Below are 24,087 nucleotides of genomic sequence, written 5' to 3'. Positions count from 1 at the left end.
TTAGACATTATATCATAAAAAGACTGCAAACTATATTATCACAAGTATAACAGAATATACCTAAGCTTTATTTAACTTCTGTCTAATATTTTGTCAAAAAGTGCTGCACATTTGGTGAAACACTGTGTAGGTTACATTATTCACACTGCAAGTGTCAGCATTTAGACTGCTGACATTTTTATGTTGATAGATTAAGTGCCAACATTTACAGGGTCGGAATAATGACTGCCACCGGAATTATTTTGTTTTATTATGTTTTTAATAAACACAAATTAAAAGCATGAAAAATATTTTTTTGTTGCCTTGTATGAATTATCATTATGATCCCTTCACACTATTCACAGAGTTTTGACCAACATCAAAAGTAGGGGGAAAAAATCATTAATGTAAATATTTTTGATTTACAAAAATTATTATGGATTCATAATATCAACTTTATCAACTTTAAATTTCAGTGTACAAATGAGCTATCAAGTATTTGTGTGCTACATGAAAAAAAAGTCAGTATTTAACTTATGTGCAAAACAGAATGCTAATTTGCACCCCTTGCATTGTAACATGGTTTTGTCCAGGAGACTGAAATAAGAAGTTTCTCAAGATAAAATCCTTAATGAATCAGACCCCTAGTTATCATTTATTTAGTACATGCTACAAAAGGACAGCTAGAATCTGACTGGTTGCTATAGGCAACTCCACGTTTTCAAACCTGCAGTTTAGTAAATATACCCCTTAGTATGCAACATGGGGCATATGAAAAAAGTTGTAGAAAATGTGTTGATTTCCACAGCCACCAATCAGATTCTAGAAAATGTCTTGTAATTAGAGGAAACCTTTAACAGGGAAGTACGAATATTCTTCCATAGTTTAGTGAATTGCTGTAAAGTACTATCAGCAGCATGTACAATGGCATAAGGAAGATGCTGGAACTCCACTATCCTAGGATGAAGCCCATAGAACATGAAAATGGCTTTAGACCCAGAGGAAGAGTGGTACTGATTATTCTGGGATTATTCTGCCCAAGGTACAGTTCTTTCCAGTTATCTTGCGAAGATGACACAAACAAGCAAATAAAAGTTCTGATTCACCCTTTCAGTTTCTCTGTTTGTTTAGGGATGATAGACAGATGGAAACTTAAGCTGCACACTAGAGGGCTGAACACAAAGACTGACAGAAGTTGGCCACAAACTGGACTCCACGATTGGAGACTATTTCTGAGTCTAAAAATTTCCTGAATAAACAATTGAGCCATTTTTGGAGCAGAGAGTAGTCCAGTGAGGGGGATAAGATGGGCCATCTTGGAAAATCTGTCTACTATAACCCAGATGGCGTTGAACCCATCAGAAACTGGTAGATCGGTAATGAAGTCCATAGACAAATGAGTCCAGGGTTGGTGAGGAATACACAGTGGTTGAAGTTGACCGGCAGGTGTCTGATGGGGTATTTTGTGCTGGCACATTTGCAACATCTATGAACTCTTAGATGTCCTGCTTGAAAGTAGGCCACCAATAGCATGTTTGGATGAATTTGAGAGTTTTTTGAACTCCAGAATGTCCAGAGAAAAGGGAAGGGTGAGCCTATTGAAGTAATTTTTTTGAGAAGTGTTGGTGCTACGAAAATTACCCTGGAGGTGGGGTAGGAACAATATTTGCGGAAAAGGACACAGGATCAATGATGGGACTTCTTTGGGTGATCCAAAGATCCTCATTGTGACCCATAGAACGAGAAAGGGTATCAGCCTTACAGTTCTGGGATTCTGGATTATAGGTTACTGTCACGAACGCGCTCCTAGCTGCCGTGACGTTGGGGTGTTTGCTGTATGAGGTCACACACGATTTCAGCCCGCAGTCTCTCTCACCTATCACACAGGTTCTTAGACCTACGGAATCGCCCCCAAACACAGCGCTCTCACACCCCCAGACACTTCAGGTACAGCCACCACCTATTGGTTATGGGCAATAGGACCCCAATATACTGTCCCACACTGGCACACAGGCTCCTAGTTCCACAAACTAGCAAGACTCACACCAGCACCCACAGGGTTAACTCTTTACACCTCCAGACTGTTACACAAATGTACATACAAGCCCACACAGCTTGTTAATCAAATGTATCAACAAATCACACACAGGGTAACCTGGACAAGCAATCTCTCTTCTACACAGGCTATGGATTCTTTAGAGTATCAAGGATGCAACTTATTAAATTTTAGATTTAATATACAAAAGGTACAGGGCATTCAGATATAAAGAAAAATAATGAATAAACAAATAATAAATTTGACATAACAAGCAAAACAGTTTAAAATAAAAGAGATAACGTACAGAGCATTACTTACATATAATAATCTGTATGCCTGGGGCAGGCAGAAATGATGGACAGTCCTTCAATTAGATTGATCCCCAAAAGTCTGACAATTTGTTCCCTCAGAACACAGATTTTTAAGCAACCTCAAATGCATTCACAGGGGCAGGGTTAATGCTAATCGGGGTTGTGTCCTGGGACACCTTTTCAAACCAAATTTACCTGTTGCCTGATTTATTAACCAATTCTACAATGTGACATATTTGTCCTGGACATTGTTACATCGATCCAATCTTATCATTAACAAATCCCCTATGACTTTGTTCATCTTTTCATATCAAACATGCCTAAGTACAGGGCATTCGCAGAGCTTCCACTCCTTTTCTTCATTTCTCTGTGGGGCAGAATTTTTAATTTACCATATAAGCTGCCCTTCATCATGCTATTGAGGAATAGGTGGTTGATCTCTGCTTTTATTGATTTTAAGTGGCATATTTTAAAACTGAATTCTTTCTGTCTATACAGTATTACATATAGGCTATGTTATCCCCTGGCCTCATTGAGCCAGGCCACATGCTGAGCGATACCTACAAGTCTATTCAAGTGTCACAAGCAAACAGTGCTAAGTCCTGGAAGCTGCTAAAAGTGGCAAAATTATCTCCTCACACTGGGATGTAAAAACCTCCAAACACAATTACATCAGACGCTGCGTCTTTAACTGTTACACTAGCTTATCAATGGATTCATTTGGTACAACCTATTTACCCTGCAGTTATGAATTATCCCTTGTAAATAAATGCAAGCTCTCTAATTTACACCTAGGGGTTAGTTTACCTATTGAAGGGAAGTACTAGCTAGGGAAATACATGATCAAATACAATGGATGTCTGTGATCTGCATATCTAAAGCTGGTCTCTGCACAAAGGGTTTACCTAACTCAATTACCTGTTCTTGGGCTCATTTGGTCACATCTTTATCTGAATTGACCATCAGGTTAATTTAGGTATTCATGCAAAGATTTATTTGGGTCCTGACATCCAATATTCTATTTCAGCATATCAGATCTATGCTTTATCCTGACATCTCCCCCCTTCAAGAGATGGCATGGGCATTGACTGACAGGTCAGTGCCCAAGATCATCTCATCTAATTTCCCCCTGGGTCCACTGTAATAGCTGCTAGCTGGCTCTCACTGTCATTATGAGCCTTCAACCGATTATCATTAAAATTTCTCTCTATCATCCTGGCAGGGGAATCATACCACTGCTTCTGGCTGGTCTGGGCCTGCATCACGTTCTCATGTACCAACCCTGTTACAGTGTGCACTTTTTCTCTAATCCCCATGTCCTCTAAGTGAAAGCCTGAGGGAAAAATGGCCGGGAATTCCTGATACTGTACTTCTAAGTGGGAACCCCTTAAGGCTGGCACAGCAGAATACCTACTTCTACTCTGCCCTGCTCCCCAGTTACAACTTTCCCTGTCAGTGGGACACCCTATGCACTTCTTATCTTGGGGCCTACATAACAGGACACTCCCCTCCCCCCTGGACTCATTCTATCTGGGGGTGTAGAGTAGCAGGGAGTATGGGCCCCTCATCTATCTCCTCTAAGCCGTTAGACGGCTGGCTAAGTGAGTGTGGGCTAGCAACTGACCCCCCCTGTCTCTATGGAAAACTCAGATGAATGGTCAGAACTCAGATGTAGGTCTGAGTGGTGAACATTCGAACTACAGGTCCCAGCAACAAAGTAAGAATTGCTGTCACTCGCTACTTCCCGTTGGTCAGGACTATGTGTCTCCCCCACATGCTCAATCGCTCTGTATGCAGCTGGTTCAGGCACAGAACACACATCTTCCCTCTGCCCTCCCTCCCAGTTACCTGGTACAGCATCTTCTGAGCACATTACCTGGGTAGAAACATTGTCTGTCTCTAGCACAACAGAATTAATCACATTGTCATCTGTCCCATTTCTAGTAAACATATTATCTACACCAGTATTAATGCCAACATCTGCAAAAACAATGTCCGCTGTCCCTATCCCATGACAAGATGTCAGTGTAAAAACAGGTTTGGATTCTAACACAATACTGTTATTGACATTATCCTCATTATAGGCTACTGCCTATAATGGACCTACTGGTCCAATAAGACATTCTCTTTCCTTATCACATCCTGGCACCTCGGGTTCTTCCCGTCAATCATCATAATTGCCAGAGTTAACACTGGCACGTATCAGCTTCTCATCATCACATTTCACTAGCACAGCACCAGATGCAAAATGATCACAGAACAGGTCAGGTTCTTTACACAAAGTAACATCATTGACAGGTTCAGCATTATCCCATACTACCTGGGCTGAGTCACACGGTGTAACAGAATTAGAGATAGTAGGAACAACATTTGCGGGAACATACTGAGAATTTAACCATCCAAGATCAGTAACTACTAAAACATTTGTGGGAATATCTTCAGGCACTTCCATTTTTCCCGCAGAGTCTTCTCAACAATTATGTCCTCTTTAAAATCAGCCTCCTCCAATAGCAAATTCTGTGTAGCATCTGGTAGTATGCTGCTAGCATCATCAGCTTCCCCCAGCAGAGTAAATGGGACCTCTGGATGCAAAATCTCGGTAGCATATTCCATGTTATCTGTAGCTGGCAGAGGTACCTTTTCCTCGTGGGCCACCCGGACAGGCTGGGCGATTACTGCTCCAGCTTGTGAAAGAAGCTGCTGCAGGTGCTGCCTTTCGTCAGCCACCCGGCGACACTGATCTAGCCAGAATGGGGTATGAAGTCCACCCCTGAAAAATACATCTTCCTGAGCGTATTCAAAACTCTCCTCCAGGTAGTCCAGCCGTTCCATAAGACTCATCGTGTAGCCCGGAATAAGGACCATCATGCGATACTCGCTGAAAGGATGTATCGGGCTTTCCTCTTCCCAGTCGAGGTGTTCGATGATCTCCCTGCGTGTTTTGTTGTGGCAGGAGAAACCTCGCAGCTGAGCTTCTTCAATTAGCTCTGCCATACTCATCATGACAAGTGGATTCTTTGGATTTATGATAATGTACCTACTTGGAGCCTCTGGTTCAGTGACATTATCCACACCTTGATCCTCTGGTTCTGTCTTGCTCCCCAGCTCAGGTTCCATATCACATTGCTTTTTTGCATCATCCTCCAATAATGCGTGAACCAGCTCCTTTTTAGTTTTATCTGTCCAGTCGAGACCTCACTGCTCACACAGGGCAATTAAAACTTCTTTGGCTTTTTTCTTGTAAGCAGCTGCCATCCTTGCAGTCACTTTGCAAAATAAAAGATAGAAAAGAAAAACAAGAGAGAAGGGAAGGGAACTGCTTTGCACGTATGTCTTCAAAAATTATAGCCCTGAGTTTCGTCCTTGTAAAACTATTGTATTCCTCGCAAGGTTACAATCAGTTTATAAGTGCAAGGGTTAATTGCTTAAATCATGCACTTAATACTCTAAGAAATTAAATCATCCCACCGCTATGCCACCAATTTGTCACGAACGCGCTCCCAGCTGCCGTGACGTTGGGGTGTTTGCTGTATGAGGTCACACACGATTTCAGCCCACAGTCTTTCTCACCTATCACACAGGTTCTTAGATCTACGGAATCGCCCCTAAACACAGCGCTCTCACACCCCCAGGCACTTCAGGTACAGCCACCACCTATTGGTTATGGGCAATAGGACCCCAATATACTGTCCCACACTGGCACGCAGGCTCCTAGTTCCACAAACTAGCAAGACTCACACCAGCACCCACAGTGTTAACTCTTTACACCTCCAGACTGTTACACAAATGTACATACAAGCCCACACAGCTTGTTAATCAAATGTATCAACAAATCACACACAGGGTAACCTGGACAAGCAATCTCTCTTCTACACAGGCTATGGATTCTTTAGAGTATCAAGGACGCAACTTATTAAATTTTAGATTTAATATACAAAAGGTACAGGGCATTCAGATATAAAGAAAAATAATGAATAAACAAATAATAAATTTGACATAACAAGCAAAACAGTTTAAAATAAAAGAGATAACGTACAGAGCATTACTTACATATAATAATCTGTATGCCTGGGGCAGGCAGAAATGATGGACAGTCCTTCAATTAGATTGATCCCCAAAAGTCTGACAATTTGTTCCCTCAGAACACAGATTTTTAAGCAACCTCAAATGGGTGCGGCATTTACAGGGGCAGGGTTAATGCTAATCGAGGTTGTGTCCTGGGACACCTTTTCAAACCAAATTTACCTGTTGCCTGATTTATTAACCAATTCTACAATGTGATATATTTGTCCTGGACAGCGTTACATCGATCCAATCTTATCATTAACAAATCCCCTATGACTTTGTTCATCTTTTCATATCAAACATGCCTAAGTACAGGCCATTCGCAGAGCTTCCACTCCTTTTCTTCATTTCTCTGTGGGGCAGAATTCTTAATTTACCATATGAGCTGCCCTTCATCATGCTATTGAGGAATAGGTGGTTGATCTCTGCTTTTATTGATTTTAAGTGGCATATTTTAAAACTGAATTCTTTCTGTCTATACAGTATTACATATAGGCTATGTTATCCCCTGGCCTCATTGAGCCAGGCCACATGCTGAGCGGTACCTACAAGTCTATTCAAGTGTCACAAGCAAACAGTGCTAAGTCCTGGAAGCTGCTAAAAGTGGCAGGCTTATCTCCTCACACTGGGATGTAAAAACCTCCAAACACAATTACATCAGACGCTGCGTCTTTAACTGTTACACTAGCTTATCAATGGATTCATTTGATATAACCTATTTACCCTGCAGTTATGAATTATGCCTTGTAAATAAATGCAAGCTCTCTAATTTACACCTAGGGGTTAGTTTGTGTTTATACTACCTATTGAAGGGAAGTACTAGCTAGGGAAATACATGATCAAATTGTTATGATTCCTAGTAAACTCAGCAAGCAGCCACAGAAGTATAATACAAATGTCTTTATTCCAGCAAAATATATAAGCAAGGATTCAGTTCCAGGAACATGCAGGTTTTCATAAACAGGTATAATGAACAGGTATGACAGGAAGGTACACAGAAATAAATGGTTCCACAGAAAACTAATATAGTTTGAATGCAGGGATAATAAGGGTGAGTTACCCAATTCCAGGATGCAAAAGTTTAGTCCAGGAAGCAAGCAGAGTCCAGGCAAAGTAAATGTCACAAGCAAACTTGCATAGTCCGGTAATCAGGCCAAGGTCTAAGGTAACGAGAAGTCCAGCAGTATCCAGATAAGCATAAACGGTAAACAGGCCAAGGTCACAATGGGCGATCAAATATCAGCAGAATCAAACAGGAACAGGGGGAACACAAGCAGCAGCCAGGTATACAAGGATGAACTGCCCAGAGCACAGCTTGAGGCAGGTACTTAAAGCAGTGCAACAGGTGCAGTTCCAATCAGGCATAATGCAAGGTGATTGACTCCTTCAGGCATGTAGAAAAGTTCAGGAGCAGAACAGCAGCACCTCTGGTGGTATGAGGTACTGCTGCTAGGTACAAATGACAGACGGAGTTGTAACATAGCCCCCCCTTTAAGGAGTGGATTCCAGACGCTCCAAACAAGCTCCCTTCCTCCTCTTATTTTTCTTTTTATTGCAGGACGGTGATATATCCAAAAAGCCATCTACCAAGTTTGAGGTTTGTTTTGATTGAGGTGGCACAGAGAAAACTGGTTCAGGTGACTTGGTTGGAGATGGAAGATATTTCTGGCAGACTGCATTTATAAAGTCTATGGTTGTGTTGGGTAATGGGATCATCAGATTTGAGAAGGGAAAAAGCCCAAGTCTGCAGCTCCCCTCTGAAATTCATGATAATAGTTCCTACTTGGTTAAATTGGTCTGAGAAATATGCAGGAAATTCTTCAAATTGCTTCATACAAAGTTGAAGGATTAAAGCAAATTGTTTCAGGTCTCCATCAAAGAAGGCTGGAGGAGGGTCTGAAGATTCAGAAGCAGCTTTTGGGCGTTTAGGCTCAATGGCAGACTCTGGAGAGTCCCCAGCTGAGACGGCAGGGCAGGGGTCCCCGGCTGAGACGGCAAGCTGAGTACACTTGACGGGAAGCCTGGATTGGGCACAGCACTCCAACTGGATAGCACTGTGAGATGCCTCAGAGCAGACAGCACTGCGAGATGCCTCAGAGCAGACAGCACTGCGAGATGCCTCAGAGCAGACAGCACTGCGAGATGCCTCAGAGCAGACAGCACTGTGAGATGCCTCAGAGCAGACAGCACTGTGAGATGCCTCAGAGCAGACAGCACTGTGAGATGCCTCAGAGCAGACAGCACTGTGAGATGCCTCAGAGCAGACAGCACTGTGAGATGCCTCAGAGCAGACAGCACTGTGAGATGCCTCAGAGCAGACAGCACCAAGTGGTAACTCGGGCTGAACCGCATAGAGTGGCAACTCGGGCTGAACCGCATGGACAGGCAACTCGGGCTGAACCGCATGGACAGGCAACTCGGGCTGGACCGCATGGACAGGCAACTCTGGAGCGGACTGTAAGGGCAGCTCCGCCTCTGGAGCTGACTGTAAGGGCAGCGCCCCCTCTGGAGCGGACTGTAAGGGCAGCGACCCCTCTGGAGCGGACTGTAAGGGCAGCGACCCCTCTAGAGCAGACTGGGGAGTAGAGGCAGCGGCTCAAGACTCGGGAGTAGAGGCAGCGGCTGAAGACTCGGGAGTAGAGGCAGCGGCTGAAGACTCGGGAGTAGAGGCAGCAGACTCAGGACCGGACACAGCGGACTCAGGACCGGACACAGCGGACTCAGGACCGGACACAGCGGACTCAGGACCGGACACAGCGGACTCAGGACCGGACACAGCGGACTCAGGACCGGACACAGCGGACTCAGGACTCAAGGCAGAGGCTGGCACCTCGGAACAGGAGACAATTGCTGGAGACTCAGTGCTGGCGGTAGCTGGGACTGGCAGATTAAGCCCAATCCCAGGTATTGGATTAGGTTGAAGTAAAACAACAGGAGATGACGTGCAGAACAATCCAGCGTCTGGAGAGGAGCACACTGAAGGCTGCTCCATAGGATGTTGTGGTCTGCAGAGCGGACAGCCTTGTAAGAAATGTTCGCCACTGGCGCAGAAGAGGCATAGTTTACCAATCCTTCTGCGCCATCGTTCCTCCTCAGTGAGATGGGGACGCAGGTAGCTAGGTTGTTTAGAATCCCTAATGGTAGGGACCGCAGGCAGTACCATAGATGCAGCACCACTGTCAGAAAAAGTTCTAGGAAGATCCTCTGCGGTCTGCATGCTTTCACCAGAGGAGTTTGTTGCTTTAAAATCAGAATTAGTGTTGAAACTACTTAACACAGCAGCATGGGTTTTAAGCAGTTCTTGGAGTAGAGTGGATAACTGTATGATTTGATAGCGGAGCTGAATAATGTCCATCTGCAGTATTTGTAGTTGTGGATTAAGTGACATGGTCTCAATAACCAAACACAGAGTTCAATACAAAAATACTAGGAATCCCGGGACTAAGCAGAGGGCGTGCAATCAGCAGTCCTAGATTGTAAGGCAGTTCATCATGTTATGATTCCTAGTAAACTCAGCAAGCAGCCACGGAAGTATAATACAAATGTCTTTATTCCAGAAAAATATATAAGCAAGGATTCAGTTCCAGGAACATGCAGGTTTTCATAAACAGGTATAATGAACAGGTATGGCAGGAAGGTACACAGAAATAAATGGTTCCACAGAAAACTAATATAGTTTGAATGCAGGGATAATAAGGGTGAGTTACCCAATTCCAGGATGCAAAAGTTTAGTCCAGGAAGCAAGCAGAGTCCAGGCAAAGTAAATGTCACAAGCAAACTTGCATAGTCCGGTAATCAGGCCAAGGTCTAAAGTAACGAGAAGTCCAGCAGTATCCAGGCAAGGTTCGGGGTCACGAGCAGACAAGCATAAATGGTAAACAGGCCGAGGTCACAACGGGAGATCAAATATCAGCAGAATCAAACAGGAACAGGGGAACACAAGCAGCAGCCAGGTATACAAGGATGAACTGCCCAGAGCACAGCTTTAAGCAGGTACTTAAAGCAGTGCAACAGGTGCAGTTCCAATCAGGCATAATGCAAGGTGATTAACTCCTTCAGGCATGTAGAAAAGTTCAGGAACAGAACAGCAGCACCTCTGGTGGTATGAGGTACTGCTGCTAGGTACAAATGACAGACGGAGTTGTAACACAAATACAATGGATGTCTGTGATCTGCATATCTAAAGCTGGTCTCTGCACAAAGTGTTTACCTAACTCAATTACCTGTTCTTGGGCTCATTTGGTCACATCTTTATCTGAATTGACCATCAGGTTAATTTAGGTATTCATGCAAAGATTTATTTGGGTCCTGACATCCAATATTCTATTTCAGCATATCAGATCTATGCTTTATCCTGACAGTTACCTTGAAGAGAAACCTGGAAAAGAATAAGGCCCACCTAGCTTGTCTTGGATTGAGACACTGGGCAGACTTTAGATACAGAAGGTTTGTAATCTGTAATAAAAGAGATAGGATATTTGGCACCTTCCAACAAATGTCTTCATTCCTCCAAAACCAATTTGATGACTAATAATTCTTCATCTCCTTTGGAGTAGCTTCTCTCTGCCAGCAGAAATTTGTGAGAAAAATTACCGCAAGGTTGAAGATATTCATCTTCAAAACTCTGGGATAGAACAGCACCTACTCGTACTGCTGAAGCATCCACTTCCAGGATGATATACTGAGACACATCTGGCTGGCAAAGAACTGTAACAGAAGTGAAAAGTTGTTTGATGCAATGGAAGGCTGCTTTCATCTCTTCAGATCAATTGGAGGGATCAGATCGCTTTCTGGTAAGGGCTGTGATGGGAGCCACATGATTGGAGAAATTTTTTATGAAGATTCTGTAATAGTTTGCAAACCCCGAAAAGCGTTGGACCGCCTTGCGAGGGGTTTAAAGGGGCCATTTGAGAATCGCATTTAGCTTCTCTGGGTCCATCTGTAGATCAGTGCCAGATAAGTTATGTAACCTAAGGAGAAGATGCATGGTACTTCAAAGGTGCATTTCTCCAATTTGCAAAAGAGACGGTTGATATACAGTTGTGAAAGAATGTCTTTGATGTGGGCGTGCTGAGATTCCAAATTGTTGGAAAAGATAAGAATGATGTCCAAGTAGACAACAATTGCTTTGTAGAGAAGGTTATGGAAATTTAATTGACATTGTGCTGCAAAACTGCTGGGGCATTACTCAGTCCAAATGGCATAACAAAATTCTTGTAGTGCCCGTCATGAGTGTTAAAACCTCCATCTTTTTTCTTGACAAAAAAAGAAGCCTGCTCCGGAACTTGAGGTAGATGGATGGATGAACCCATTTTCAAGGTTTTGCTGGATATATTTCGACATGGACTTGGTCTCAGGGAGAGAGAACAGGTAGGTATGCCCCTAGGAGGAGTCTTCCCTGACATCAAATCTATAGGACAATCCCACGGCCAATGTGGTGGTAAGAAATCAGCACTAGCTTTACTAGGACATAGGAGAAGTCTCTAAGGTAAGGGTGAAAATTCTTGACCGGGGGAGATTGTGGTCCTAAGGGGTATAAAAGGCTGAGTCCTTACAGGATGCAGCCCAAGACATAATCTGAGACTTAGTCCAGTCAGTTTGGGAGTTTATGTACCCGGAGCCAAGGCAGACCTAAGAAAAGTAAGGCTTTAGGAATAATGAGAAGCTCTAACAATCCTGAGGTCAGAGTCCCCATTCTGATTTTGAGAAGGAGTGTCTGATTAGTAATAATACTGATGAAATGCGACTTCCATCCACTTCTGTGATGTAGAAAGGTCGGAATAAGGCCTCCGTTGGTAGCCGCAAATCTTGAACCACTGTGGTGGTAATAAAGTTTTCGGTGTCACCAGAATCAAGTAGAGCTACGGAGCTCTTGGTTCACTAAGCATGTTTAGGAGTGATTAGTAATACACAATCAGATTTTTGTGGAGAAGTGTTGACAACTCCTAACCTGGCTTCTCCGTCACAGATTAGGAGCAGTAGTTTCCCGAACGCTTTTGGCAGGAATCAAGTAAGTGTCCCGGAGCTGCACAATAGTGGCATAAATTCACCAGCCGGCATCTCTGACATTCCTCATGGGTTGAGTGAGAGTGATTCACCTGCATGGGCTCAATGCTTGGTGGTGAGGATTGCCGAAGCAGAAGGTGGTGATGCGGCTTAACCCTTTCACCCCTGCCTTTCTCCAGGGCACGTTCACAGAAGTGTAAATCAACTTTAACACACAGGGAAATAAGTTCAGCAAGTGTAGAAGGTAGATCACGAGTGGATAATTCATCCTTAATTTTATCAGACAAGCCACTCCAGAAGACTGCAATCAAGGCATCATCATTTCACTACAACTCGGAAGCCAGTATTTGGAACTGAAGAAGGTATTGGCCCACTGGACGAGAGCCTTGACAAAGGCGTAGAATATCTGAGGATGCTGAAGTGGTTGTGCCTGGCTCGTCAAAGATCTGACGGAAGGCTGCTATAATTCCAGAACATGAGGAAAGAGGGAAATAATGTGTGCAACTTTTGCTTTTTATCTAAGGAAATTGCTGGGCTGCAGCTCAAAATGTATCTCACACTGGTTAAGAAACCCCCTGCACAATTTTGGATCTCCATCGACCTTGGCTAGAGTTGGCAGATGAAGTTGTAAAGCCGTGACTAGAACTTGAACAGGTGGAGTTTGTGCAGAAACTGAAGAAGTGCAGTAGAACAACCCTTGAAGGAACTGCATGATTTATCTCTGGCAGATTACTGGCTCTCAAGCCGATTCACCAGGCTTTGCATTGAGCTTGCTCCTTGGGGCTGGCCACTAGTGGAATCTGTTAGGTCAGTGCAAACTGTCATGCCTGAGGATTTATCTGTACCTAGACTGGGTTGTGTCTCTGGAGCTGAGCTGGTGGCTACATGCACAAAGCTGGCTGGCCTGATTATTTCCTTACACACGAGGGGGAAAGAACAAGTGCAGGTGGTGGTTGCTGAGAGTTCAGGAGATTACTAAGTATGAGTGGCACAGGAGACTGACAAGAAGTCAAGAGTAGCAAGATGGTGATCAGATTAGCAAAGAAGACCGGACTGGTACCAAAATGCAGGATCGGACTGGAACCAGAATGCTGTGACTGGAATGCTGGAATGGAACCAGAATGAAGGCTGTGCTGCCTGGGCAGAAGGAACTGAGTAGACTGCAGACTGTTAGAAACCAGGTTGGCATCTAAGTAATCTACATTGCACTGGCAACAGATTAGGGCTCCAGAAAGTCCTTTTATTGTAACTGCTATCCACTGATTGGAGGCTGCAGTCATCTGAGGTAAAGCAGCACTCTGACTGGCTGAGAGGGATCCGGTGACTGAATCCAAAATGGCAGCACACATGCACTGGTTTTTAAGGGATCTCTGGAGCGGAGACAGACTGGACATCATCCTGCAGAGAGATCTGAGACCAGCAGAGCCTGCAAACCGCAGGACCGCTTAGAAAGACAGCGGGTGGTAAGTAATAGGATTTGAGAGCCTTGTGAAATTTACAGGTTTTTAGATATTAGTAGATTAACCTAATTTGTGGATTTCCAAATTTGTACAAAATTTTGGACATATAGAGAAATAAATTGTTTTAGAGTAAGGAGCAGGATACTCTGGAAGTAGCAGGGTGCACATAAGTCACAGGGAAAATAGATGGTAACAAAATAATGAGTCATATAGCAACAGGAGTGGATGATGACACATTACAGCTGTAAGAAATGGAGAGATTTTAACAGATAAAAGGACAAAAGTGTACATTTACTATGCGGCCACAAATTCCCAGCGTTTTGAAATCATTTTCTTCAAACGACAATTTTATTAAGGACAAAACCCGATGGACTTCGTCTTTAATAAAAGTGTCGCTGTAAACAGTTACTTTAAAGCACCGGGAGTCAACGGTTCTACGGAACTGTCGGATAGTAAATATACCCCAAAGACAACAGTGAATAACAGCTTTTAGCAGGCTGTGAAACAGCACAGAAAAGCTTATCTTCCCGATATATTAATATATTGAATGAATAACAGCAAAAGTATTACAAAGTGCTCATTTTCCCTTTGGGTGAACACACCTAAATATTTTCTGCATTCCAGAAACATATTTCTCTACACTTATGATGAATTAGTGAAGTAATATTCATACAGACATGATTTATTTTTATTTTAAAGACATTTCAAATTAAATTATAATCAGGATTAATTGGAGGCAAAAATTAGGTTAATCTAAGCAGGATTTTAGGAGAAAAATGTAAATGTTGAAGTGTATGAAAAGGTGGTCCAAAAGTGAGGGGGATAAGATGGGCCATCTTGGAAAATCTGTCTACTATAACCCAGTTTTTTGAACTCCAGAATGTCCAGAGAAATGGGAAGGGTGAGCCTATTGAAGTAATTTTTTTAAGAAGTGTTGGTGCTACGAAAATTACCCTGGATGTGGGGTAGGAACAATATTGGCTGAAAAGGACACAGGATCAATGATGGGACTTCTTTGGGTGATCCAAAGATCCTCATTGTGACCCATAGAACGAGAAAGGGTATCAGCCTTACAGTTCTGGGATCCTGGATGATAGGTTACCTTGAAGAGAAACCTGGAAAAGAATAAGGCCCACCTAGCTTGTCTTGGATTGAGACACTGGGCTGACTTTAGATACAGAAGGTTTGTAATCTGTAATAAGAGATAGGATATTTGGCACCTTCCAACAAATGTCTTCATTCCTCCAAAACCAATTTGATGACTAATAATTCTTCATCTCCTTTGGAGTAGCTTCTCTCTGCCAGCAGAAATTTGTGAGAGAAATTACCGCAAGGTTGAAGATATTCATCTTCAAAACTCTGGGATAGAACAGCACCTACTCGTACTGCTGAAGCATCCACTTCCAGGATGATATACTGAGACACATCTGGCTGGCAAAGAACTGTAACAGAAGTGAAAAGTTGTTTGATGCAATGGAAGGCTGCTTTCATCTCTTCAGATCAATTGGAGGGATCAGATCGCTTTCTGGTAAGGGCTGTGATGGGAGCCACATGATTGGAGAAATTTTTTATGAAGATTCTGTAATAGTTTGCAAACCCCGAAAAGAGTTGGACCGCCTTGCGAGGGGTTTAAAGGGGCCATTTGAGAATCGCATTTAGCTTCTCTGGGTCCATCTGTAGATCAGTGCCAGATAAGTTATGTAACCTAAGGAGAAGATGCATGGTACTTCAAAGGTGCATTTCTCCAATTTGCAAAAGAGACGGTTGATATACAGTTGTGAAAGAATGTCTTTGATGTGGGCTCAGCACTTGGAAATACAGTTATTCCTGGAAACGGAGACCCCAGACCAGCAGGGGGTGTGACAGCAAAGATAAGAATGATGTCCAAGTAGACAACAATTGCTTTGTAGAGAAGGTTATGGAAAATTTAATTGACATCGTGCTGCAAAACTGCTGGGGCATTACTCAGTCCAAATGGCATAACAAAGTTCTTGTAGTGCCCGTCATGAGTGTTAAAACCTCCATCTTTTTTCTTGACAAAAAAAGAAGCCTGCTCCGGCACTTGAGGTAGATGGATGGATGAACCAATTTTAAGGTTTTTCTGGATATATTTCAACATGGACTTGGTCTCAGGGAGAGAGAACAGGTAGGTATGCCCCTAGGAGGAGTCTTCCCTGACATCAAATCTATAGGACAATCCCACGGCCAATGTGGTGGTAAAAAATCAGCACTAGCTTTACTAGGACATAGGAGAAGTCTCTAAGGTAAGGGTGAAAATTCTTGACCGGGGAAAACTGTGGTCCTAAGGGGTATAAAAGGCTGAGTCCTTACAGGATGCAGCCCAGGACATAATCTGAGACTTAATGCAGTCAGTCTGGGAGTTTATGTAACCGGAGCCAAGGCAGACCTAAGAAAAGTAAGGCTTTAGGAATAATGAGAAGCTCTAACAATTCTGAGGTCAGAGTCCCCATTCTGATTTTGAGAAGGAGTGTCTGATTAGTAATAATACTGATGAAATGCGACTTCCATCCACTTCTGTGATGTAGAAAAGCCGTAATAAGGGCTCCGTTGGTAGCCGCAAATCTTGAACCACTGTGGTGGTAATAAAGTTTTCGGTGTCACCAGAATCAAGTAGAGCTACGAAGCTCTTGGTTCACTGAGCATGTTTAGGAGTGATTAGTAATACACAATCAGATTTTTGTGGAGAAGTGTTGACAACTCCTAACCTGGCTTCTCCGTCACAGATTAGGAGCAGTAGTTTCCCGAACGCTTTTGGCAGGAATCAAGCAAGTGTCCCGAAGCTGCACAATAGTGGCATAAATTCACCAGCCGGCATCTCTGACATTCCTCATGGGTTTAGTGAGAGTGATTCACCTGCATGGGCTCAATGCTTGGCGGTGAGGATTGCCGGAGCAGAAGGTGGTGATGCGGCTTAACCCTTTCACCCCTGCAAGTGTAGAAGGTAGATCACGAGTGGATAATTCATCCTTAATTTTATCAGACAAGCCACTCCAGAAGATTGCAATCAAGGCTTCATCATTTCACTACAACTCGGAAGCCAGTATTTGGAACTGAAGCAGGTATTGGCCCACTGGACGAGAGCCTTGACAAAGGCATAGAATATCTGAGGATCCTTAAGTGGTTGTGCCTGGCTCGTCAAAGATCTGACGGAAGGCTGCTATAATTCCAGAACATGAGGAAAGAGGGAAATAATGTGTGCAACTTTTGCTTTTTTTCTAAGGAAATTGCTGGGCTGCAGCTCAAAATGTATCTCACACTGGTTAAGAAACCCTCTGCACAATTTTGGATCTCCATCGACCTTGGCTAGAGTTGGCAGATGAAGTTGTAAAGCCGTGACTAGAACTTGAACAGGTGGAGTTTGTGCAGAAACTGAAGAAGTGCAGTAGAACAACCCTTGAAGGAACTGCATGATTTATCTCTGGCAGATTACTGGCTCTCAAGCCGATTCACCAGGCTTTGCATTGAGCTTGCTCCTTGGGGCTGGCCACTAGTGGAATCTGTTAGGTCAGTGCAAACTGTCATGCCTGAGGATTTATCTGTACCTGGACTGGGTTGTGTCTCTGGAGCTGAGCTGGTGGCTACATGCACAAAGCTGGCTGGCCTGATTATTTCCTTACACACGAGGGGGAAAGAACAAGTGCAGGTGGTGGTTGCTGAGAGTTCAGGAGATTACTAAGTATGAGTGGCACAGGAGACTGACAAGAAGTCAAGAGTAGCAAGATGGTGATCAGATTAGCAAAGAAGACCGGACTGGTACCAAAATGCAGGATCGGACTGGAACCAGAATGCTGTGACTGGAATGCTGGAATGGAACCAGAATGAAGGCTGTGCTGCCTGGGCAGAAGGAACTGAGTAGACTGCAGACTGTTAGAAACCAGGTTGGTATCTAAGTAATCTACATTGCACTGGCAACAGATTAGGGCTCCAGAAGTCCTTTTATTGTAACTGCTATCCACTGATTGGAGGCTGCAGTCATCTGAGGTAAAGCAGCACTCTGACTGACTGAGAGGGATCCGGTGACTGAATCCAAAATGGCAGCACACATGCACTGGTTTTTAAGGGATCTCTGGAGCGGAGACAGACTGGACATCATCCTGCAGAGAGATCTGAGACCAGCAGAGCCTACAAACCGCAGGGACTGCTGAGAAAGACAGCAGGTGGTAAGTAATAGGATTTGAGAGCCTTGTGAAACTTACAGGTTTTTAGATATTAGTAGATAAACCTAATTTGTGGATTTCCAAATTTGTACAAAATTTTGGACATATAGAGAAATAGATTGTTTTAGAGTAAGGAGCAGGATACTCTGGAAGTAGCAGGGTGCACATAAGTCACATGGAAAATAGATGGTAACAAAATAATGAGTCATATAGCAACAGGAGTGGATGATGACACATTACAGCTGTAAGACATGGAGATATTTTAACAGATAAAAGGACAAAAGTGTACATTTACTATGCGGCCGCCAATTCCCAGCGTTTTGAAATAATTTTCTTTAAATGACAATTTTATTAAGGACAAAACCCGATGGACTTCGTCTTTAATAAAAGTGCCGCTGTAAACAGTTACTTTAAAGCTTCGGGAGTCAACGATTCTACGGAACTGTCGGATAGGAAGTATACCCCAAAGACAACAGTGGATAACAGCTTTTAGCAGGCTGTGAAACAGCACAGAAAAGCTTATCTTCCTGATATATTAATATATTGAATGAATAACAACAAAAGTATTACAAAGTGCTTATTTTCCCTTTGGGTGAACATACCAAAATATTTTCTGCATTCCAGAAACATATTTCTCTACACTTATGATGAATTAGTGAAGTAATATTCATACAGACATGATTTATTTTTATTTTAAAGACATTACAAATTCAATTATAATCAGGATTAATTGAAGGCAAAAATTAGGTTAATCTAAGCAGGATTTTAGGAGAAAAATGTAAATGTTGAAGTGTATGAAAAGGTGGTCCAAATGTAGTAGTAGGTTAGACTATGATGTCATGTTTTTACTGTTTCTTCTATGCTCATTTTCCATAGTATCAACCAACTCACAAATGTAGGCGCATAGTTAACAGGATTGTTTTCAAAGATAGGGTAGTGGTCGTAAGATAATGTGCTAGTCGGACAATTAGACACATTTGTGCTAAAAAGCACACACATTTTTTGTGATTCACAAATAAATTCATGCAGAATTAAGGAAGGAGAGTACTTTTGTGCAATGCTACCCTCGTGGTAAAGAAGCAGAAAGTCTTGAACAGAGTATAAGCAATTTAGTAAAATATCATTGAATAAATACAAAATAGAATTTAGAAAAGAGGTACAAGTGGATTGATAATAGTATATGCATTTGTTAAAAACACATATTGAATGGAATCCTTTTGGACCAATGGCAGATTAGAAAGTACATGGGTTTTGGAGAAGGTTTCCTAAGCACCATCATCAGCTATTTATATAGCGCCACTAATTTCGCAGTGCTGTGCAGATAACTCACTCATGTCAGTCCCTGCCCCATAGGAGCTTACAGTCTAAATTCCCTAACACACACACACACACACACACAGACCAAGAGAGACTAATGTCAATTTAATAGCAGCCAATTAACCTACTAGTATGTTTTTGGAGTGTGGGAGGAAACCCACACAAACACTGGGAGAAGATACAAACTCCACATAGATAAGGCCATGGTCAGGGATATGACCATATTGAATTAATTATGACATTATAAAAAAGTCTCTGGGCTTCCATAAACTTGTAAAAACTTTCTTAAAACAATTTCAGCTGTGGTTTTAGCACTGAAATCCTTGAAACAAGATGTTTTGGGTAGTCCACAATCATTAGGACATAAAGAGACTACACCACTGTTCAGAATTGTAAGATAGAGATACACAATATGCTACCCAAGAGTTATTAGGTTGTATTAGTCCCAGCAATAAAGCCTGTGCTGAGAGGATGTATGGAGCACTTTAGACTGTTGTGACCACTGCAAATAGAGAGGGATGACTATTGTATTGCACATTCATTTGCCTCTAGTATAGTTCCCCCAGTACCATCCAGTTCTTTGACAAGGTAAAAAGACAAAATGCAGACAAAGGAGGTTCCCTGAGACAACATAAGGGGACTAGTCAAAGTAAGCCAAGGTATTACCAGTTAAGATTATACCAGCCAGAGGAAAAAATAAGGTAGCCATTACTCCAAAGAGGTATTGCAACAGGGAAGCAGACGCTGAATTGATCAAGGCAAAGGTAAACTCAGCAATTCCAAAAGTGTGGTAGGGTGAGAAACTGCCACACCTGAGAAAAGGGTTAACCTGTCAAAAAGAAGTCCCATTCCTCAGAGGGGAGGAGTTTGGATCTATTTAAGTGCTCAAAGTGTAGGTTTGGCTGGTGTCTAGGGACTGGATGTCTCACACTTCTCCAGTGAAGGAAGGAGCCTACATATACTGAACTTTCTGCATTACTTTGGTTTGCTGTTCACGTGTAGTGCTATGTATGTTGTGGATCCTCACAATAAATCTCTAGTTTCATCCCAATGCAGTACTTTGCTGGTGACCTGTTAACCCAAAACATCAATAGAACAGCAAAGCCACTCAGCACCAAAATCCAGAGAGTAAGGATAGATGGTCATGGGCATCGTAGGAGTTATCTGTCGAGGAGTTATCTATCTAGTGGGTTTAGTGCAGCAAAAATTCTACTAGTCAGTACAGGAATTCTAATCCAGGTAGTATATTGGAAGGAAATATTGACATTTTTTTTAAATTTAATTTCAAACGGGTCACTGATGCACACATTTACCTGCAGTTAAGAACAATTTAGACTGGTTTGTCTGCTTCACTGCTTTATCAGGGTTCCACTCCTTCAACTTTTAACTTAAACAAAAGAGGTCATACAGCATTTAATTGAGGCAAAATGTTGCAGCTTCCAATTACATGACAAATAACTGATTAAGTAAAAACTCATAGGGCCTGATTCATCAAGGAACTTATCTTATCTTTCGTCATTGTAAGTTGCGTTGAGTACTTTAAGTAGAAACGGGAGAAGATAAGAGATTCGCAATTCAATAAGGAACGCAACATCGAAAAACATACCCACCTTCAGTCCTTTACGCAACGGAATAGAAGATGCAATGAACCTTAAGCAATTAACTCACTTACAAAATTCTGCTACGTTAAGATGAGCAGGGCTGCCATCAGAAACTGTGGGGCCCAGTACTAATTAATCTGGTGCCCCCCCCCCCCCTTGGTCCAGTACTAATCAATCCCCCCTCCCCATTAATATGCACCTCCCCATCTTCGCCATACATGCGCCCCCTATTCCTCATCACAGTACATTCCCCCCCACTCCCTCATCACATGTCCCCCTCTCCCCTCCCCGCAATCACAGTAAATGTCCCCCTCTCCCCTCCCCGCAATCACAGTAAATGTCTCCCTCTTCCCTCCCCCACCCAGTTAATGTCCCCCTCTTCCAACCCAATTACAGTTACGGTCCCCTCTCCCTTCCCCGTCCACAATTAAGGTCCCCCTCAACCCCCCTTCCGCAATTAAGGTCCCCCTCTCCCTCCCCCCTTCCACAGTTAAGGTCCCCCTCTTCCCCCCTCTCTCTACAGATCAGGTCCCCCAGGCTCTCCCTGCCCCCCCTCCCCCCACAGTTATGGTCACCCAGGCTCTCCCTCTCCCCCCCCCCCCACAAAAAAAACAATTGCTTATTTACTTACCTTCTCCTCCGCGATGCTGCAGCTCTGCCTCCCGGTCACTGATACACTGGGAGGTGTGGCGCGCGGTGATGACATCACCACGCCCCGCGCTCCCAGCCTATCAGAGTCTGGAAGGCAGAGCTGCAGCATCACGGAGAAGGTAAATAAAAGAAAAAAGGGGGAGGCATGGTCGATGACTACGGGGCCCGGACAGTCCAGGGAATCTGGACAGACGGATAACCTAAATCCACACACCTTCTTACTCTGCTACATGAAATAAAGATTGTATGATGAGTTTGATTGTGTTTGAGTTGAACGGAGCGCATGTTGATGCAAATGCATGTAATTCGCTAGCATAAATATATATATGCATAACTAATCTTTAAAATTTATGTTGCTCTAAAATTATGTCCCGAACGTAAAAATGCATAGCATACTATTCCATAAATGATACATACATACATAGTACAGTACATACAACCTGGGTGTGCGTCAGGATTAGAACTCATGACTCCATTTTTAGAAGGTGGATTAGTTAACCACTAGGGCAACATTCTTTAGGAAAAAAGAGTGAGAAGCTCAACAATACAGCATGCGTGCTACAGATGAAAGTGCTAGTTAATAGTACTCTTAATTATTAATCTAAAATATATGCCAATTATGATCCTCACAGGTACTTTAGTGGTTAGCACTTTGGTCTCACAAGAGTGGTGTCATGAGTTTAAATACCAAGCATGTTCGTAGCATCTGTGTGCAGCTTGTGGCCTTTATTCATTAATGAAAGAAACACCACAGGAACTTTGCCCAAACCAGCTTGTTTTTTACTTTGTTGTTCAAAAGTGATCTACTACACTCTGGACCACAATGACAAATCTTCCCTCATATTTTACATGTATCTCAAACTCAAATGCAACTTTCTTAGGGCAAGTTTATTTTTTTCTTGCTGACAATGTTAATGTTTTAACTTTCCAAAAGGATAATGGCCCACAGGTCACATGCACATTATTATGTGCATGCTGACATTTATTACTCGGATTTGCATGTTGATTTGGAGGGGACAGGCTCCTTGGAGTTAAATGCCACATTGTCTTGAAACCTTGTTTTTTCGACATCTACAACTTATATGTTATGTTATGTACTCAGCTTTACCCAAAAATAACGCTGACCACAGTCGAGCAGTATGGTGGTTTTAGTTGCTTGCACTTCTGCCTTACAGCACTGAGGTCATGAGTTCAATTCCTAACCATGCACTGATCTGTTTGGAGTTTGTATGTTCTCTTCAATGTTTGCATGGGTTTACTCTTGTAAGTTAACATTTGACTACCACTCCAATGCCTCATGATTTTGGGAAGTTTTTAATTTTGTATGGCATTTGGCATATACCTTACCCTGATTCTGGCCCCCAGGGCACATTATGTGTATGCTATTCCTACGGATGGCCTACCACTTGGAGGGGTGGATTGTTGTTTGAGGGCACATGTTCCTTTTTGTGAAATGCAATTAGCAAATGAAAACCTTTTTTTCCTCATCTACTGCTTGTATGTTATTTACCCATCTTGTATAGAAAAATACTATAGCCAACACCAGGTCAGCATGGAGGCTTAGTATCTAACACCTCTGCCTCCCTGTGCTGGTGTCATGAGTTTAATTCCTGACCATCGACTTATGTGTATGGAGTTAGTGTTCTTCCCATGTTAATGTAGATTTCCTTCAAAAATCCAAATCCATACTAGTGTATCTTCGTTTGCTGCTAACAAATTGACCTGAGTCTGTCTGTGCTCCAGCTTTTACATTGTAAACTCTTTTGGGACAGATTGCCTTCTCTGTACACTGAGGCAGAATTAGTGGTGCTATAGTAACAAAACAATCTAGCTTAAATGTTATTATTGTTTTAATGAAATATCCATTCTTCATTGTCCTTATACCCATATGATATGGAAGTGTAATATATCAATAAAGACACACACACACACACCAATAAATCTGTTTGATTATATTTACATATTTATAACATTTGACAAAAACTTTAACTATGTGCATTAACTGCAAACAAAAAAAAAATATTCATAAAAACTTTCAGCAACTTCGTTTGCTGCTTTACTTATTTATTTTTATTATATTTTTCAATATTTTGCCGTATTTTGACCAACGATGGGGGGGCGGTTCTGGGCCAGATTGCGGCACCTACGTGAGCTGTAAAAGAAAAGTTAAAAACAAATAAATCCATAGGCACCTAATTTGGAAGACAGACAGGAGTTAGCAGAGATGTGTACTGTTACATTATCTTCAAATGACAGCAATTTCTAATAGGATGCCAAATACAGTTAGAACAAGAGGGCTAAGGCTTTTGTGTGGCAGTTTTATAGATATACACAAATCTGTTGTGGTCAGGGGAGGGGGGCGTGTAGAGTGTATTTTCCCAAAATACTTTGTAGTCCCATCATGATGGAAACCTGTGACATTTGTGTTAACTTTATTTGAACATGTCTGACATCAGGGATTTATTACCAGTACAATGGACA

The sequence above is a fragment of the Mixophyes fleayi genome, chromosome 5 (assembly GCF_038048845.1).
Source record: "Mixophyes fleayi isolate aMixFle1 chromosome 5, aMixFle1.hap1, whole genome shotgun sequence".
Lineage (NCBI taxonomy): Eukaryota > Metazoa > Chordata > Amphibia > Anura > Limnodynastidae > Mixophyes > Mixophyes fleayi.
This window is presented reverse-complemented; position numbering follows the sequence as displayed.